Raw genomic sequence first — 6,783 nt, 5'->3', positions numbered from 1 at the left:
AAATTAATATCGTTTATGGCCTTCACACGCGTTACAGTATGCTCCTATTCTTTTTATGCTCAGCTACTAAGATTTCCCTTCAGTGGTAAAATTCAATATCTACAACGGGCACAGTAAAGATGTTTACAGTAAGTCTTTCTACGACAGACCAACGGACCACAAGTGCCCCTGTCGGTCAACCAATCACGAACCGCTTCAACTTGCGTCATGATACGCAATACCGCAGCCAATTACCTGCGGTACATGTCTGTACCGCGCACTTTGAATGGCTGCATCTGTACAAATGTAATTAGTTTTAACAGAACTTCATACAGAGTCAGCTATTATCAACAATGTTGAGAATGCTTCAAAACGTCATTTTCAGCTCAAATAAACACGTTTGGGCAACCTTTTCCATCCAACTGTAACTACTGTGGCCAGAACTGCATATTGAGTCAGATATGAGCAACAATGTTCAGAAGTCTACAATGCGTCATTTTCAGATCAAGAAACTCTCCTGTGCACAGTTATACTGTACATCCAACTGTAACTAGTTTTCCAGAAATTCATATAGAGTCAGCTATTATCAACAATGTTCAGAAAGCTACGAAAGGTCGTTTTCAGCTCAAATAAACGCTTTTGTGCACATTTTTACATCCAATTGTAACTAGTGTTAAGAGAACATACCGAGCCAGCTATTATCAACATTGTTCAGAATGCTACATTGCAACCTTCATATAGGAACGAGAACTTCATATAGTTCATATTCAATAGTCAGCTATTATCAACAATGTTCAGAATGCTAAAAAATGGCAATTTCAGCGCAAACAAACCCTCCTGTCCACAGTTTTACACCCAACTATATCTAGTTACCAGAACTTCATACAGAGTCAGCTATTATCAACAATTCAGGTGGGTAGCTGCGTCAGCATGCGTAGGCTGCAAAGAAACAAGTTATAGGTTTATTCCATGCTGAAAAAAAGAAGAAAGAGAACACAACGTTTCGGCCGTGGAGCCTTCTTCAGGTGTGAGAGAGACAGGGCAGTAGGCAAAGGTAAAGTAGTTCTCGCTTCCTACACTGGCTATGTCCCTGACCTCTACAAACGATATATTGATGACTGCGTCGGTGCCGCCACATGCTCCAACGATCAGCTTGAGTTCTTCCTGCACCATTTCACCAACTTCCACCCGTCCCTCAAATATACGGTTAACATATCTTCCACCACTCTTCCGTTTCTAGACATCCACTTGTCTATCAACTACCCCCAACTGTCCACTTCAGTTTATTACAAACCCACGGATTCACACAGCTACCTCCTGTACAGCTCATTTCACCCCAACCACACTAAAAACTCTCTTCCTTTTTCACAGTTCCTTAGGTTACGACGATTATGCAGCGACGACATCGACTTCGAGAACCAAGCCCTCGAAATGTACTCATTTTTCATCAACAGAGGATACCCCAGCAGTGTGATTGACAGGGCCCTTGCCCAAGCCAAAAACACCCCCCGGACCATCAACCCGATCAGGAACTCCGGCCGTAACAACCGCATTCCTTTGGTGCTTCCTTACCACCCTAACACACTTCCTATCCCCAGGACCATTAACCACAACTTTTCCATCCTACAGGATGATCCCTCCATTGGGGCCCTCTTTTCTGATCGCCCTATCATCTCATATCGCCGACCACCTAATCAGCGTAACCTTCTTGTTCACAGCTCCCTTGACCGCCCTCAACAACCATCCACACCAGGCACTTTCCCTTGCAACAGAGCTTGCTGTATCACCTGCAAGTACACATCCACCACAACACTCATTCAAGGCCCCTCAGGACAATTCCGGATCACCCAGACAGCATCTTGTACCTCCAGCAACCTTATTTACTGTATCTCTTGCAGTAAATGCCCAGCCATCTACATTGGAGAAACAGGAAGGAGACTCGGAGACCGCTTCAGAGAACACGTCAGGGCTGTGAAGATTAAAGATCTCTCCAAGCCCATTGTTTCTCATTTCACCTCTGACGGCCACGACCACTCTAATCTCTCCGTCTGTGTTCTCAAAGACGGTTTTCCGAACTCATACATCAGAAAGACCACCGAAACTAAAATTATTCTGCAGCTAGTATCACACATTCTCCCTTCCCTTAACGACAGACTTCCAATGAATGGAGTTCTTTTAAATTTTCTCCATTCATTGAAAGTTTCATTTCACACCTCTCTGCACCCATTCTGACTTCACACCTCTTGATTGGCCTCTCTTTCTGTCCCCTGCTCCCGCCTCTCACTCCTCCTCCCTCCCAACCTTTGTTCTCCCGCTACTTTCCCTTTGCCTACTGCCTGTCTCTCTCACACCTGAAGAAGGCTCCACGGCCGAAGCGTTGTGTTCTCTTTCTTCTTTTTTTCAGCATGGAATAAACCTATAACTTGTTCCTATTATCAACAATGTTCAGAATGTTACAAAAAGTCATTTTCTGCTCAATTAAACATGTTCTTACAACCTTTTCCATCCAGCTCTAACTACTGTGGCCAGAATTGCATACTGAGACAAATATTAGCAACAATGTTCAGAAAGTGACAAAACGTCATTTTCAGCTAAAAAAACGCTCTTTTGCACGGTTTTACATCCAACTTTAACTAGTGGTACCAGAACTCAGCTATTATCAACAATGAGTCAGCTATTTTCAACAATGAGTCAGCTATTATCAACAATGTTTAGAATGCTACAAAACATCATTTTCAGCTCAAATAAACGCTACTGTGCACCATTATACATCCAACTGTAACAGTTGTTACCAGAACTTCATACAAAGTCAGCAATTATCAATGATGTTGAGAATACTACAAAACATAAGTTTCAGATAGAATTAACGCTTTTGTGCACTGCTTAACATCCTACTGTAACTAGTTTTACCAAAACTTCATACAGTGTGAAATGGAAATCTAATAAGTAAATTGATTCTTAAAATGTAAAGAGCTTTCGGAAAAATATGTAACAAGGATGTAACTGCTGTGCTACGTGCAGATTTTTAGAAGACAGTTTGTAAACACAGTACGTACTGTCTAGATTACTAAATTAGCCGAGGGTAACTGCTTAGCTTTGCAAAATATACATTGGTGCTTCTTCTTTCGTTTCTATGATGTAATCTGTTTTGTCCTTAGGAAAGGAGAAGTATTAGAAGTGACAAAGTGCTGTACTTTCCCTTGCATTACAACATCTTTATAAAAAGCCTGTACTGCCTGTAACAAGTTGAGTCTCTGACACACTCTGCAGAGTGACAGCAGAGCTCCCAATATTGCAATATTGAAATAAAGACCTTACTCAGGTGAGAGCTCTCTCTCGTGGCTTCCTTGAGGTCATCTATTTTCAAAAATGTTCAGAATGCTCCAAAACAACATTTTCAGCTCAAATACACGCTGTTGTGCACCGTTTTACATACAAACATAACTATTGTTACCAGAACTTCATACAGGGTCAGATATTAGGAACAATGTTTAGAAGGTGACAAAACGTCATTTCCAGCTCAAATAAACGTCCCTGTTCACGGTTTTACATCCAACTGTAACTAGTTTTCCAAAACTTCATATAGAGTCAGCTATTATCAACAATGTTCAGAATGCAAGAAAAGTCATTTTCAACTAAAATAATCGCTCCTGTTACATCCAATTGTAAGTAGACTTACCAGAACTTCATACACAGTCAGCTTTTATCAACTATGTTGAGAATGATACAAAAAGTCATTTTCAGCTCAAATAAACGCCATTTTGCAACCTTTTCCATCCAGCTGTAGCCAGATCTGCATACTGAGTCAAATATGAGCAACAATGTTAAGAAGGCTTAAAAACGTCATTTTCAAGTCACATAAACGCTCCTGTGCACCGTTTTACATACAACTGTAACAGTTGTAACCAGAACTTAATACAGTGTCATCTATTATCAGTGATGTTGAGAATACTACAAAATGTCATTTTCCAATGTAATAAATGCTTTTGTGCACTGATTAACATCCAAGATTTACCAGAACTTCATACAGAGATAGGTATTTGCAACAATGTTCAGAATGCTACTGTACATTGCAACTTTTTTCCATCCAGCTGTAACTACTGTGGCCAGAACTGCATACTGAGTCAAATATTAGCAATAATGTTCAGAAGGTGAAAAAACATCATTTTTAGCTCAGATAAACCTTTTTCAAACTTTTCCATCCAGGTGTAACTACTGCAGCCAAAGCTGCATATTGAGTGAAATATAAGCAAAAATGCTCAGAAGGTGACAAAATGTCGTTTTCAGCTCAAATAAACGCTTTTGTGCACCGTTTTACATCCAATTGTTACTAGTGTTAAGAGAACTTCATTCCGAGTCAGCTATTATCAACAATGTTCAGAATGCTGCATTGCAACCTTTTCCATCCAGCTGTAACTACTGTGGCCATAACTTCATACTGAGTCAAATATAAGTAATAATGTTCAGAAGGTGACAGAACATACTTTTCAGTTCAAATAAACGAGTTTGTGCATGAGTTTCCATCCAGCTGTAACTACTTTGGCCAGAACTGCATACTGAGTCAAATATTAGCAATAATGTTCAGAAGGTGACAAAACCTCATTTTCAGCACAAGTAAATGCGTTTGGGCAACCTTTTCATTCCAAGTGTTACTTCTGTGGCAAGAACTGCATATTGAGTCAGATATTACCAACAATGTTCAGAAGTCTACAAAACATCATTTTCAGCTCAAATAAATGCTCCTGCGCACCGTTTTACATCCAACTGTAACTAGTGTTACCAGAACTTCATACAGAGTCAGCTGTTATCAACAATGTTGAGAATGCTACAAAACGTCAATTTCAGTTAAAAAAACGCTCCTGTCCACGGTTTTACACCAAATTGTAGCTAGAGTTACCAGAACTTCATACAGTCAGCTGTTATCAACAATGTTCAGAAAGCTACAAAAAGTCATATTCAGCTCAAATACACACTTTTGTGCACCATTTTACATACAAATGTAATTTTGTAGTTTAGAGGAACTATTTTCTAATTTTATAAGGAATTCTACAAGATATTTCTGTTGTTACTAATTCTATGGATTCTGCTGAACATATTCCTACATATTTGACATTAAAGGACTTAAGTAGAACTTAAGGAGAAGACTAATTTAAATAATTAAGGGTCTAAATGGGAGACTAATTGAAGGATTAAAGATGCAGTAGAAGATCTTCGACTGTGGTAGTTGGGCTCAGGGACATTCACAAATGAAATACTCCAAACTCCTGGTGGTAATTCAAGGTCTACGACGGGCTCCCACTCCAGCTCCCAGAGATCCCCACACCTGTAATAACCAAACCTTTACTGGGCCTAATAATTCTACTCCAATCTTTGGTGTTTTCTTTTAAAGGAGAAAAAAAAACAAAGCAGCTTTATTATTATAATCCTATATTATATAGTTATGTTATATTTTATATATATAGTAGTTGACTAATTAGCACTTTTAATCAACTATGGGAGAAATTACATTGTTTTCCTTCTCTGTATTTAGCTGCAGGGGCATCAGTCCAGAACTCTCGATTCTCTCGAATTTCAGATTCTGCTCTTCGGGGTAACAGCCATAACCTCACACATTCTTTTGTGATTTAAGGTCTAATGTATTAAGGAAATATACTCAGTAATAGATTAATAAATAATTTGAGAATAATGTGTATATAATTCAGGTGGCTATATAGTTCAGGTGCCATCACCCAGATGGCATCTTGTACCTCCAGCAACCTTATTTACTGTATCTCTTGCAGTAAATGCCCAGCCATCTACATTGGAGAAACAGGAAGGAGACTCGGAGACCGCTTCAGAGAACATGTCAGGGCTGTGAAGATTAAAGATCTCTCCAAGCCCATTGTTTCTTATTTCACCTCTGACGGCCACGACCACTTTAATCTCTCCGTCTGTGTTCTCAAAGATGGTTTTCCGAACTCATACATCAGAAAGACCACCAAAACCAAACTTATCCTGCAGCTAGGATCACACATTCCCCCTTCTCTTAACGACAGACTACTCTTCTTTTAAATTTTCTCCATTCATTGGAGGTTTCATTTCACACCTCTCTACACCTGTTCTGACTTCACACCTCTTGATTGGCCTTTCTTTCTGTCCCCTGCTCTTGTCTCTCGCTCCTCCTCTCTCCCTGCCTTTGTTCTCCCGCTACATTACCTTTGCCTACTGCCTTGTCTTTCTCACACCTGAAGAAGGCTCCATGGCCGAAACGTTGTGTTTTCTTTCTTCTTTTTTTTCAGCATGGAATAAACCTATTACTTGTTCTAATGTGTATATATACTTCTTATTTTCCATGTGTTGTTTGGAACTGACTGGTTAAATATAAATTTAAAGGGCTTAATTTTTTTTGAACAAATGCAGTGCTCTTTTTAGGGTATTTTAATTTTTTTTCAAGTTTGACCTCATTTTAGTTTAATTGTTATGTGGAATTACTTCATTCCCAAATAATTTACATATGTGCATTAATATTTCCTCTTTCTGTTAATATATGTTTTTAAAAATCTAGTAATACATTTATTAATATGATATTGAAAATAAATATTTTCAATACTAAATATTACTGTGGAACTAATACTGTTCAGCTTTTATCGCCAATAACTACAATGAAGTGATTGAACTATAACTGTTCGTGTTGTTAATAATAACAAAAATCTTTTGATTTATTTGATGTATACTGTATGTCATATTGATTTTGATTAATTGTTTGTAATTGAATACATTGAGAACAATCCACAAATTGAAGTTTGAGAACACCAATCTTGGGTC

The sequence above is a fragment of the Lepisosteus platostomus genome, chromosome 19 (assembly GCF_059453375.1).
Source record: "Lepisosteus platostomus isolate fLepPlt1 chromosome 19, fLepPlt1.hap1, whole genome shotgun sequence".
NCBI classification, from domain to species: Eukaryota; Metazoa; Chordata; class Actinopteri; order Semionotiformes; family Lepisosteidae; genus Lepisosteus; species Lepisosteus platostomus.
This window is presented reverse-complemented; position numbering follows the sequence as displayed.